We start from the raw sequence: 13435 nt of genomic DNA, 5'->3' as shown, positions 1-13435 counted from the left end.
TAAAACCCTACTCCTGCTTGATTGATATTGATGATATGGGTAGTACAAGAGTGGATCTACCACGAGATCAAGGAGGCTAAACCCTAGAAGCTAGCCTATGGTATAATTGTTGTTCTGTCCTATGGACTAAAACCCTCCGGTTTATATAGACACCGGAGAGGGCTAGGGTTACACAGAGTCGGTTACAATGGTAGGAGATCTACATATCCGTATCGCCAAGCTTGCCTTCCACGCCAAGGAAAGTCCCATCCGGACATGGGACGAAGTCTTCAATCTTGTATCTTCATAGTCTTGGAGTCCGGCGGATGATGATAGTTCGGCTATCCGGACATCCCCTAGTCCGGGACTCCCTCAGTAGCCCCTGAACCAGGCTTCAATGATGACGATTCCGACGCGCATATTGTCTTCGGCATTGCAAGGCGGGTTCCTCCTCCGAATAATTTATAGAAGATTGTGAACACCAGGATAGTGTCCGGATCTGTAAAATAAATTCCACATACCACCGTAGAGAGAATAATATTTACACAAGTTCAATCTGCTGACGTATTTTGTGGCGTGACGTCACACCACAACCAAGCCTTTACTCGAATCGTTTTTATTATACCACCTCAGCGCGTTTAGCGAAGCGGTTTCCTTGGCACGTCTTGTCGAAGCAGAGATCGTGTTCCCCTTATTCCGGGATTCCCATCAATACAGACATGGGTAACCCAGCCGCGCCATTGATTGTGGCGCTTGGGAGATAAGTGAGTTTTACCAGGCCGGTGGGGACACATAGTTTTGTCCGCCCATATATAAGGGGATAAGGATCCACCTTTTTTACCTACGCCTTCTTCCTCCTTTGCTTATCCATCTCCGCGCACTCGATCTCCAGTGCCCAAGTCCGCACATCTCACCTCGACCTTCTCCAGCCATGTCCGGAGCGAGAGGCAAGTGGATGGCCTCCTTCGTTACGGAGGGGCACATCAAGAAGCTGTGCAGCGCCGGATATCTGTCCAGCGACATCGCGCACCAGCTCCCGAACGAGGGGCAGCTCATCCCCACCCCCGGGCCCCATGAGAGGGTGGTCTTCCTTCCCCATTTCCTCCGCAGACTGGGCTTCCCACTCCACCCCTTTGTCCGGGGCTCATGTTCTACTACGGCCTAGATTTCCACGATCTGACCCTGAATTTCATCCTCAATATCTCGGCGTTTATCGTCGTGTGCGAGGCCTTCCTCTGCATCCAGCCACACTTCGGCTTGTGTCTAAAGACCTTCAATGTCAAGCCGAAGGTTGTGAAGGGCAGCCAAGCGGAGTGCGGAGGCGCCATGGTGGGCAAAATGCCCAACGTCACTTGGCTCGAGGGCGCCTTCATGGAAACCATCAAAGGGTGGCAATCGGGGTGGTTCTACATCACCGAGCCGTGTGACCCTAAATGGGCAGCGGCCCCCGAATTCAGATCTGGCATCCCCATGCGGCTCACCTCCTGGAAAGAGAAGGGCCTGCTATGGGGTAGTTCGGAAGAGCTGACCGGACTCCAGTCCTGTCTCCAAACCCTGGTGAACAAGAAGCTCAAGCTTGTCAACGTGATCCAGGTCATGCTCGTCCACCGGATTCTCCCCTGCCAACAACGGGACTTCAATTTGTGGGAGTTTGATCCGGCACAGCACCGGACCTTGAGCGGGCTGTTCGACACTACGTACGAAGATGCGTGGAGGGTGCTGTTCAAGGGCGCCGAAGCTCCCGGATCCGCTACCGAAGATCGCGGATTCAGCTCGCAGCGTCCGGCTGGCGAGGTAAGCCATGTTATCCCTTATGGGACACTTTCTTTTCATGTTTTGACTTCATGCGGGATCTAAACCCCCAATACCTTTAACAGGCCTGGCAGGCCACGTCCGGATAGGTTAACTGTCCAGCTCCCCTTCCAAAAGACCCAGCGGATGCCCGTTTGACAGGGCTGCTGGTCCCGGCACTTTACGTAGTGCCGGAGAAGAAGGCCAAGAAGAAGGCCGCGGGAACCCGAAGGAGTTCCCGGCATCAGGTGGTATCGGACTCATCGTCCGATGACTCCCAGGCGGACTCCTCCCACGAGGACGAGGAGGAGAAGAAAGAGGCCTCTCCCCCAGCGGGGGGAGAGAAGAAGAGGAAGGCCTCCCCAAGGAGGGAGGCCGAAGGGTCCGAGAAGGGAAGGACCCTTCCCCCGAACTGTTCGGCCAACGTCGGCGACGGCGACGAGGAGTGGCCCTCAAGGGCCAAGCCCCTGGCGAGATCGTAAGTATCCGGACTCCCGAGTAACTTCATGATTTTTTTTTTTCGCCACACGGTGTCTTTCTAATGCCGCATACAACCCTGCAGTCCGCCCAAGGACGATCTTCCCGCTTCGTCGAGCGGGTCCTTGGGTACATCGGATGTGGATAGTACTTCACTTCTGACCGCCTCCACCCCGCGTGACGCCGACGACGCCGAGGTGGGATCCCAGAGAGGGACCCACCCGGAGGAGGAGGCCCCGGAGGTGCCACAGGGCAACCTCCCGGACTTGGTACCGGACTCCGCACCGGAACCTGCAGTGGTTCCGGAGTCCAGCGGGCGGCCCCTTTGTAAGAAGGGAAAGACAATGACGCCAGCGGTCTCCGTCCAACCGGAGGCGCCGGACAACTTGCTGGAGGCGCTCAACGGCGCTTCCATCAAGGAGGAACACCGCACTGTCATGAGTGCGGTGATTCAGAAGGTTCAGCTTGCCAAAAGCAGGCTGACCGAAGCCTGCAGCAGCTTCCTAACAGGCTTTGAGGTACGAATTTTAATATATGTAAAATAGTACCGATAGAGAGTAGCCCCTGATGCTCGGTTCGGTGTTCGGAAAGAAAAACCGGACGGAGGATCTAAAAAGATATACGCAAGAGTCTTAAAAAATATGTCAATATGGGAATGCAGGCTGCGCTGCTGACCTCTACCGCACTGACTCTGGAGGTCAATGCTTTGAAGCAAAGCCTCGAGCGGTCCGAGAATGAGCTCGGCCATGCCAAGAAGCAGCTCGAGGACAAGAAAGGTGAGTACCACCTTATTAAAGTTGTACCTTACAGAAAAGGATTTGGTTGAAAGAGGAATGACAAGGATAACGTGGGTACTCCAGGGGCCACGAACGAGGTGGCGACCCTGAAGGAGGCGGTGTCCGCGGCCGAACGTAATGCGGCCGCGGAGCATGCTGGGCGAGAGAAGCAGGAGGTGCGGGTGGCGGAGGTACAGCAAGAGCTTCAGGCTCTCGTGGAAAAACATGAGAGTTTGGAGCGCGACTCGAAGACTCGAGAGTCCGAGCTTGCATCGGCTCTTGAGAGTGCCAAAGCCGCTAAGGCCGAAGCCCACAAGGCCCTCCAGGAAATCGAGGCGTTGAAGAAAATAGCGGCGGGTAAGGCATTTTTCATGCAAAGCAAGCATGTGAATGTGAATTACCTATTACTTACCCGAATTCGGAGCTCTCCAGGAGCGTTCGCAGATCTGCCCCGCAGCGTGTCCGATGCTGCCACTTTCTATAGGGCCGAGGAGGGGAGCTCGACGGAGAAGGTCTTCTGGTCTCAGTATGCTGAGGCCGGACATCCGGTGCCCCTTAGCGACCAGCTGAAGCAGCTGGTCGAGCTCCACAAGGTGTCCGAATAGGCCATGAAGGGCCTCATAGTTCGGCTGTGGCCCAAGGAGGCCATGCCTGGGAGCTACTTCAGCCTGGTGCGGCGGCTGGTGGATGCTTGTCCATGGGTTGAAGTCGTCAAGCACTCCTCCTGCATTGAAGGTGCCCATCGAGCCCTTGCCCGTGCAAAGGTGCACTGGGGCAGGATGGACGCTGAGAAGCTTGTGACGGACGTGCCACCGACGGGCAAGGAGTATCGCACGCCCGAAATGTATTATAAGGGTGTCCTGAAGGGTGCCCGCATGATTGCGGGTGAGTGCTCCAAAGATGTAATATTTGAGTAGACTCGCATTTTGTTATCCTGTGCGCTGAAAACTTTGTTCATGTGTGCTAAGCAACGCTTGTTAATTTAAAATATTACCTTCTGTGCAGCCGTTTATCAAATCTGAGAGATGGCAAGTCGTCGGCTTCAGCCCCCATGCCACGAGTGCTGGGGTGTTCGGGATAAACTTGAGCACTCTTGTTCCCATTTTCGGGTCCATCTAGGGAGGCGCACAACACAACGAACGAGGCAACCGATAATTGGGTTGACCAGAATAGATGGCGACTCCCACCTCCACCTCCACCTCAGGCGACTCCCATGGCGATTCTAGGGTCTAACCCTACGATCGCCTCTCGACGACCCCAATGGACAGTCTCCTCCACTGGGATTTCTCCCCCGGCCTCAAGGTTGAGGCACAGGTGCGTGCAAGGTTTGGATCTACGGTCCACTTCGTCCCCAACCCCGGCTCCAAGGAATTCTTCCTTGAAGTTTCCTTCTCTTCGGCCTCTTTTCCCCTCTCGGTGGATTCGGTGGGTATGGCCCTTCAGTCATGTATTGGAGGTCTTGCTGCCAGTTTTAATGTCTTGCGTTTGGGTGATCGACATTTTCGGTTCTCAGTGGCCTCAAATCGTGTGGGACACTTCATTTTTGGATTGAGAGACCGAATTTGGCCGGACTTTATTTGCCATTTTCACCTTCATCGATCTGGGGTTTCTCGCCCACTACTTCATTCATGGCACGCTGATTCTGAGCTAACTGGTCTGGCTTCATCACCTGGTCCAGCGATCAAATCTAAATGGCTCTCTAATCAGAGTAAATTACCATTGGATCCCGCCTCATTACCAGTTCTACAGAATTTGGGTTTCATTCCACCGCCGACGGACTTGCATTCCGGCGAGCCTTCAGATCGGATCTTCTTTGGTAGTTTTTCATCTCCGGATTCTAAGGATTCTTTTCGGATTGGTTCCATATCTATACCTATTTCTCACGATATTCCTGGATGGTTGCCATCTTTTCATCGGGAAGGATATATTATGGGATTATGGGATTCAATTCCGGATGAGAAATTACTTGCTATTCTCGATGGCTGGCAGGCCGGTTATGATAACGATAGTGTTAAGCTTCTGGTGCAAATTACTTCAGTCCCCACCAAGGAATACATTTACAAAAGACTTTTGCATTGTTCTCTCTGTGATCGTCTCGTCCATGTTGATGATTCGTGCACTGGAATATTTTGTCAAGGTTGTGGGGATGTTTCTGGGACATGCGCCTGCACGACTACACGTACTGATGTTCACAAACATGTGCCATGCATAGTGGGCCCGGACCCTTTGGGCTTTCAGTGTAATGCATGTTCTATAGTTAACCACATGACCAGGCTTTGTCCTGGGCTTCGTCGCTGCCCTCTATGTCACCGTTTGGGCCACAAGTCACGTAAGCTTCCGTCTTGTGCCTCTCTACCCCGATGGGCTTGGAAAAAGAAAAATCTACCACAACCGGAGAGGATCTTGCCTCGGGCTGCCGCGGGTGAATCTGAGGTAGGTATCTCTGTGGATGTTGGTATGGCCCGTGTTATTGGGGATCCGCGTGGTGGTTGCCTTTCAAAACGGCAACAGATAATCCCGTTCCACGCGGACGTGGCTAACCCCCATTGCTTGACGATACGCCTACCCGGTCAGGGTGTAGTCAATTCTGCCTACCAAAAACCCCAATCGGGTGTTACGACGCTCTCCTCGAGTTCTACACCCACGCCTCCGCCACCTCGATTCTTCTCACCATCGGCTTTCAGCAAGAAACCCCCATCCCTGCTCCGGCGATATCTCTCAAGCAGTCCCCGGCTTCGTCATCCATGGCGAACTTCCCCGTGAGCCCCTTCGCCTTCGCTCCAGACGGATCCACCTTTGATCGCGGGCCGGCTCACCGGGTCCAGAGGCATGTCATGGTGGTGGATGATCCGCCTCTGAATCACGATAGGTACGCCATTGTCTCCGTCAACCCTCCGGTCCCTGATCATCAGAAGGAGTTATGGCTAGCTGAGGTCTGCCGCATTATTGTTGGAGATTTAGAGTATGAACTACTAGATGACTTTGTTTACCCGCTGGGGATTGGATGTGTTGTGTTTGCGGATATGGAGAGTAGAGATGCTGCTATTAGAGAAGGACCGCATGCTCTGACAGAGGATTCCACTTTTTCCCTGGTTCCGCATGATGAGAGTATCAACATGCGTATGCCTGCTTTTGAATATGAAGTTTGGGTCATGTTTGTTGCTTTTCCAATGGACTACCAAACAGAGCATTATGTTCATAAGGCAGTCTCACACTTTGGGAAAATGCTTGCCTGGCCCCGCCCGGGTCAGAACAAGGCCAGAGTCCTTGTTAAATGCCATATCAAAGATGTTGCTGAGGTGCCACATAGTCTGGTCATTACTAGGGTTGGTTTACTACCAGGTCTTGCTCGTTCGTGGTCTGTACCAGTTTATGTTCTGAATGGCAGGAATACTATACCAAACTTGGTTGGTAATGAGGACGCTCCACCACTTTTGAATGCATCTCCACACCCATATCAGCTTCCCTACTATACCCTCATGCAACAAGCAAGAATCGATGAGATGGCTGCTCAGGATGCTTTGAATGCGGCTGCCTGGAATGTTCCTGAACCTGTTAATGTTCAGAACAATGGGTGGGGTGTGTGGCCCGTGGTACCTCCACCTTACACTGGATTCAGCTTTAGGACTTTCTTTCAGTATGATGGTCCGTCCCTCATGGATGGTGTGGACCCGGAGCATAATGTGCATGATAATTTATCTGACATTTGGTCATCTGACTCGGAGTTTCAGGCAGTAGAAGCTTTGGCTGATGGATTTGTGAATGGCAGCCCTGCAGCCAGGAGGGAGTTCGTCAGGGCTGGAGGAAACTCTATTTTTCTTCAGGTTGCAGTTGATTATGAGTTCTTGCTTTGGATTGGGGGTATGCTCAAACGCATTTATACGCTAGCTATCACCCTGCAACACAATTCTCCTGTGATGATGCCCCTCAACCCCTTTCAGATTATTCAGAATCATCTTAATGCAGCGGCGGCAGCTTGGATTGAGTGTATGGTGCCTGAACCTGACATCTTCTCAAGGATCTTTGCTTCTGCACTTCAGTGGGGGATAGTCACTGTCCCATCTGGTATGCTGTCGCCTGAACCCAGGGCTCGATTCACTGCTGCGAATTGGGATTTGCCTGAACAATCTCCTGGCCTCAAGGCGCTTACACAGCTCATCTCAGCGGAAGAGGGTACTCAGATGGTGCTTTCATCAGACTAGCCTACTGCGCTCCAGGTGCTTGCGTCTTCCTCTGTGTTCAATGCTACTCAACACCGTAATATGTTAGTGCCCCTGGACACAACTACTGTCAGACGAAGCAATAGATCCAACAAGTACGATGGCTTCAAAATCAACCATGCTCCGGATGCAAGGCGTTCAAAATCAAGGGTGAAACCTCGGGACATTCCTTTTGTCAATGCTGTTTCTTTGGCTGCTGCTCCTGTGCAGGTGCCCACTGCTGATTGCCCCCCACCAACGCCGATCGAGGATCTTCAACAGATGGGGTGCAACTGTGGAATTGTTCCGGAAGCCCTCTCCCGTGACAAGCTGCTGGATGATCAGAGCTCGTCCGGGGAAGCTGAACTCTGAAGTCTTCCCGACTGATGAATAAATCGTGGAATGTGCTCTCGTGGAACATTAGAGGCATAAACTCTGATGAAAAACTTTTGGCTATTAGGAATGCGATTGATACTAGCGGTTGTTCCGTGTTATGTATCCAGGAAACTAAACGTGAATCCTTCGATCTTGCTTTTATTAAGACTTTCTGCCCTAAGCGCTTCGATAAATTTGGTTTTGCACCGTCAGTGGGGGCTTCTGGGGGCCTCATTGTTATCTGGAATAGTGTTGTTTTTACTGGCACATCTTGGTTTGTGGATTCTTTTGCCATTGGGATTTCTTTCGTGGCCACGCAGTCACATGATTCGTGGAATCTAGTCAATGTTTATGGCCCCTACTCTGGTCAGCGTAGACTGGACTTTACAAACTGGCTTTTTGATCTGAATATCCCTGATGACGACAATTGGTTAATTCTGGGGGACTTTAACTTTATTCGTTCCACGAATAACAGAAACAAGCCAGGTGGTGACGTTGCGGACATGCTACTATTTAATGAGATCATCCGCGCACAATCACTAATGGAACTACCAGTTAAAGGCCGTGCATACACATGGAGTAACATGCAGGATGATCCTCTACTCGAACAGTTAGATTGGTTCTTCACGTCGTCTGATTGGACCACCAAATACCCTAACACAATGGTCTTGCCCCTGGGGAAGCCAGTGTCTGATCACATTCCGTGCGTGGTCACGATTGAATCAAGCATCCCACGGTCCAGGCTTTTCAGGTTTGAGAATTTTTGGACAGATCATGAGGGGTTCATGGAGGTTGTTGTTGGATCATGGTCTAAATCATGTCACGCACCCAATGCGGCGGCGCGAATTTGTAAAAAGCTTAAAATTCTGAGATATGATCTCAAGCGTTGGAGTAAGGGTGTCTCCAAACTTAAAGTTCTGATTCAAAACAGTAATGAGGTTCTGGCCAACATGGATGCACTTGAGGACAGACGACCCCTATATGTTCAGGAGTCAAACTTCAGGAAGATACTAAAAACCCATCTACAGGCCTTGCTCAAATACCAGAATGAGTACTGGAGAAAGAGGTGTACGATCAGGTACTTTCGCTTTGCCGATGAAAACACAAAGCTCTTTCAGTCTTTGGCCACAAAGAGGTACAGGCACAACGCTATTGCCATGCTTAGAGTTGGCGAGGTCGAAATACATGACCATGTTGGCAAGGAGGGGGTACTGTTCAATACATACAGGGACCGTTTGGGTTCTTCTAAACCTACCAACATGAAATTTGATCTCTCCAGGATCATCCGCAGGATTGATGGGTTGGATCAGCTGAGTGCGCCTTTCTCTAATGATGAAATAGATGTTGTTGTTAAGGAAATGCCGAATGACAGAGCACCTGGCCCGGATGGGTTTAATGGCTATTTCCTTAAGAAGTGCTGGCAAATTATCAAGACAGATTTCTATGATCTCTGTCACGCATTTCATGCAGGTGGTCTGGATATCACTAGCATAAGCGAGGGTTATATCACCCTGATTCCAAAAATTTCCTCTCCGGAGACGGCTAATGACTTCAGACCAATTACCCTACTGAACTGTTGTCTGAAAGTCATTACAAAGATCCTGGCGAACCGACTGCAGAAAGTTATTCTAAAAATCATTCATAGGAACCAGTATGGGTTTATCAAAGGTAGGACCATCCAGGATTGTCTCGCGTGGTCGTACGAGTACATTCATCAGTGTCACTCGTCTGGGAGAGAGATCATATTGCTTAAACTAGACTTTGCCAAGGCCTTTGACACGATCGAGCATGCCCCCATGTTGGAAATCATGAAACATATGGGTTTTGATGATAGGTGGCTGGGCTGGGTGGATATGATTTTTGGCTCGGGAGTTTCGTCAGTCCTCTTGAATGGCGTTCCTGGCCGGAAATTCAAATGCAAATGTGGAGTACGCCAGGGTGACCCTCTCTCACCACTAATCTTTGTTCTTGCAGCTGATCTGCTACAAGCTGCGATCAATGATGCTTACGCTCAGGGATTGCTGGAGCTTCCCATTCCCCGTGAAAATGCAGGTGACTTCCCGGTGGTGCAGTATGCTGACGACACGATCTTGATTATGCAAGCTTGTCCTACACAAGCAGCCCGCATGAAACTTATCTTGGAGGATTATGCGGCTTCGGTAGGGCTCAAAATTAACTTCCATAAATCGACCCTCATACCCATCAACGTTGACCACCAACGTGCCGGGGGGTTGGCGGAAGTGTTTGGTTGCTCGGTTGGTTCCCTGTCGTTTACATACCTTGGTCTCCCCATGGGGACGACGAGGCCGACTGTTCTTGATCTCATGCCATTAGTTCATTCAGTTGAGAGGAAAACTTCCACTGCCCTATCACTGATGTCGTCGGGGGCCAAACTAACGTTGGTCAATTCGGTGGTCACCTCCATGTTGATATATGCAATGTGTACGATCAAGCTACACCCAAAAATAGTTGAACACCTGGACAAACTCCGCCGCTATTGTCTATGGGCAAAAAAATCTGATGATGGGATCAAATCCAACTCCCTTGCTGCCTGGGAGCTTGTCTGTCGACCGAAACGGTGTGGTGGCCTTGGTGTTATTGATGTCAGAATACAAAACATCGCGCTTCTCCTAAAATACTTGTTCAAATTCTACAATCGTGAGGATGTACCCTGGGTTCAGCTGATCTGGGAGGCATACTACCCGAACAAGGTGCCGCACACCATCGAGCCAGTGGGTTCCTTCTGGTGGAAAGATGTAATGCAGCTCAATGGAATCTTCCGTGGGATCACCAGGGTCATCCCCGGAGATGGGCGCACTTCTCTATTCTGGAAAGATGTTTGGTTTGGGGACCCAGTCTCCGCACTGATGGACACGCATCCGCGGGCATTCTCATATGCTCTGAATGAGGATGATTCTGTCGCCAAGATCCTCAGAACCACTGATCCTGCCGCGATCTTCAGTCTGCCTCTTTCGATCCAGGCCAGGGAGGAGATCAGAGAGATACAGCAAGGGTCCGCGCACATCGGTCTGGACAGTGGATCAGTTGATACTTGGGTCTGTGACCTGGGACGATACTCGTCTAAGAAATACTATATCCACTGCTTCAGGCAGGTAATGGCTGATGAGGCCTTTGGATGGCTATGGAAATCCAAATGCCCGATCAAGTTCAAGATGTTTGGGTGGCTGCTTATGGTAGATCGTTTGAACACCAGGAATATGCTGAAGCGGCGGCACTATAATGTGGATGGGGGCAACTATACTTGCATGCTCTGCCAAAATCCACCTGAGGAAACCGTGGAACATCTCTTCTTCACGTGCCCTTTTGCCCAACAATGCTGGTGTAGGATTGGTCTGACGTGGCCAGGGGGAACCAACAGGCTTGCCATCTTGCATGGTGGTAGAGATGACTGGCGTCGGCCGCTATTCATGGACATCTTCTTGCTTGCTGCTTGGAGCCTGTGGATGGAAAGGAACAACCATCATTTCAGGGGGATCCCGCATTCGTTCGGGGCATGGTTAGCTAGATTCAAACATCTGCTGGGTTTGGTGACTCATAACTATCCTGAGAAGGTTCATCCTTTCCTCTCTGATTTCATTGTTAGTTTGGGCAGCTAGCTTTTGTATCCATCATGGCCGGGGGGCCTAAAAACCCTATGTAACACAAATGTAACTGTTCTGTTGTGAGTAATACAAAGTCAATGGGAGCCTCTCCCACTGTCACTGATCCTTCAAAAAAAAACGAACGAGGCAACCGGACTTATAATGCTTGAACACTCTCACTTAGCCATAGAATTCTATAATTTTAAATTTTGGTGAAGCCCCTAGTGTTCGGAAGGCCGAATTCGGGGCGCTATCCACGCCTTGGCCGGACAAAGCCGGTTCCTCACTCTAAGCGGCATAAGTCTTTAGGGACTCGAAAAAAACCTCTCGAACAGCGACCGGCTCTCACCTCATCATGACGGTCAGTTTTAGCTTTCTCCACTGAGGCGCTCGCCCAGCTCAACTGGGGCGCAATCGCAGTGGTTCTCCCAGCGCTTCCTTAGCCGATACAACGGAACGTAAGGTACCAAAACATGGGAGCCGAGCAAACCCAACTATTGACCCAAGACATGATTCGGAGCCGATGCATATAATGCTATAAGTTCGGGGTGTTGCACTTGTGAAAGTGTTCGGACTTATCACACCATAACATGGGGAACTTAAGCCCCTGGTGTATTTGGCCGTACCAAAGTGTACGGATGCAACATGTCATAAATGAACATATGTATAGGAAAGGAATGCAATTATAAGCAAAAAAGCGATGCATTGTTTATTCAAGAAATACTGCCATGAACGCAGAACAATACAAATAGTGCGGTAGGCAAGGGATGGGACTATTAAACATGTCCCCCTCCAGGGGTAGGCTGCGGAATGGTGTATAAAACAGATTTAATGCTCGTAATGGAGACCACCTGGATACTCGTCGTAGCCTTTCTCCTTCCCTGGCTGTTGCATCGTGAGTTCGGCAGGTCTACTGCCGGACAGGGCCTCTAGTGAACGGAGTCCTGTGGATAAGAGGAAAAAGAAGGAAAAGGAAAAAATATGACACACTTGGGAGCCCCTGGTGTGGTTAAGCCGCATTCTGGGCCTGTCGTGGTCGTGCCCCTCCCCCTATGCCCATGGTATCTTCAGAGCGTAATGATGTACGCGAAGGACCAGTCTTGCAATTTTGCAAGGGCTAGGGTTGGGGCCGCATTGCTACGCGTGCTCGGAACGTGCCAGGTGGTCTTGTTGTAGGTTACTCCGGGCGCGTTTAGCCGTGTCCGGTCGCTTAACGGCGGGACTCGAGAATTGCCTTAAGAGGCTGCACTGTACTTCTGCTGCGAGAGCCGCTGTATGTTCCTCCGTTTGGAGGGAGCGTTCAGTGTTTCTGTTGACCGTGATGACTCCTCGAGGGCCTGGCATCTTGAGCTTGAGGTATGCGTAGTGCGGCACCGCGTTGAACTTTGCAAACACGGTCCGTCCGAGCAGAGCATGATAGCCGCTGCAGAACGGAACTATGTCGAAGATTAACTCCTCGCTTCGGAAGTTATCCGGGGATCCGAAGACCACTTCAAGTGTAACTGAGCCTGTACAATTGGCCTCTACACCTGGTATGACGCCTTTGAAGGTCGTCTTTGTGGGTTTAATCCTTGAGGGGTCTATGCCCATTTTGCGCACTGTATCCTGATAAAGCAGGTTCAGGCTGCTGCCGCCGTCCATCAGGACTCTGGTGAGGTGAAATCCATCGACGGTTGGGTCTAAAACCAATGCGGCGATTCCGCCGTGGCGGATGCTGGTGGGGTGGTCCCTTCGATCAAAAGTGATCGGGTAGGAGGACCATGGGTTGAACTTTGGGGCGACTGGCTCCATCGCGTATACGTCCCTGAGTGCACGCTTCCGCTCCCTCTTGGGTATGTGGGTTGCGTATATCATGTTCACCGTCCGCACTTGTGGGGGGAAACCCTTCTGTCCTCTATTGTTCGGCGGTCGGGTCTCTTCCTCGTCATTGCTATGCAGCCCCTTGTCATTGTTTTCGGCAATTAGCTTGCCTGCCTGCTTGAATACCCAACAGTCCCTGTTGGTGTGATTAGCTGGCTTTTCGGGGGTGTCGTGTATCTGGCACGAGCGGTCGAGTATTCGGTCCAAATTGGACGGACCCGGAGTAGTTCTTTTGAATGGCTTTTTCCGCTGACCGGGTTTGGAGCCTCTGAATCCGGCATTGACTGTCGTATCCTCAGTATTGTCGCCGTTAATGAAGTGTTTGTGCTTGTTGTGACGCGACCTGCCGTTGCGGTCCTTGGTATCCGGACTGCCA

Source organism: Triticum dicoccoides, chromosome 2B (assembly GCF_002162155.2).
Source record: "Triticum dicoccoides isolate Atlit2015 ecotype Zavitan chromosome 2B, WEW_v2.0, whole genome shotgun sequence".
In the NCBI taxonomy this organism is placed as follows: Eukaryota; Viridiplantae; Streptophyta; class Magnoliopsida; order Poales; family Poaceae; genus Triticum; species Triticum dicoccoides.
Note: the sequence above shows the minus strand (reverse complement) of the source record.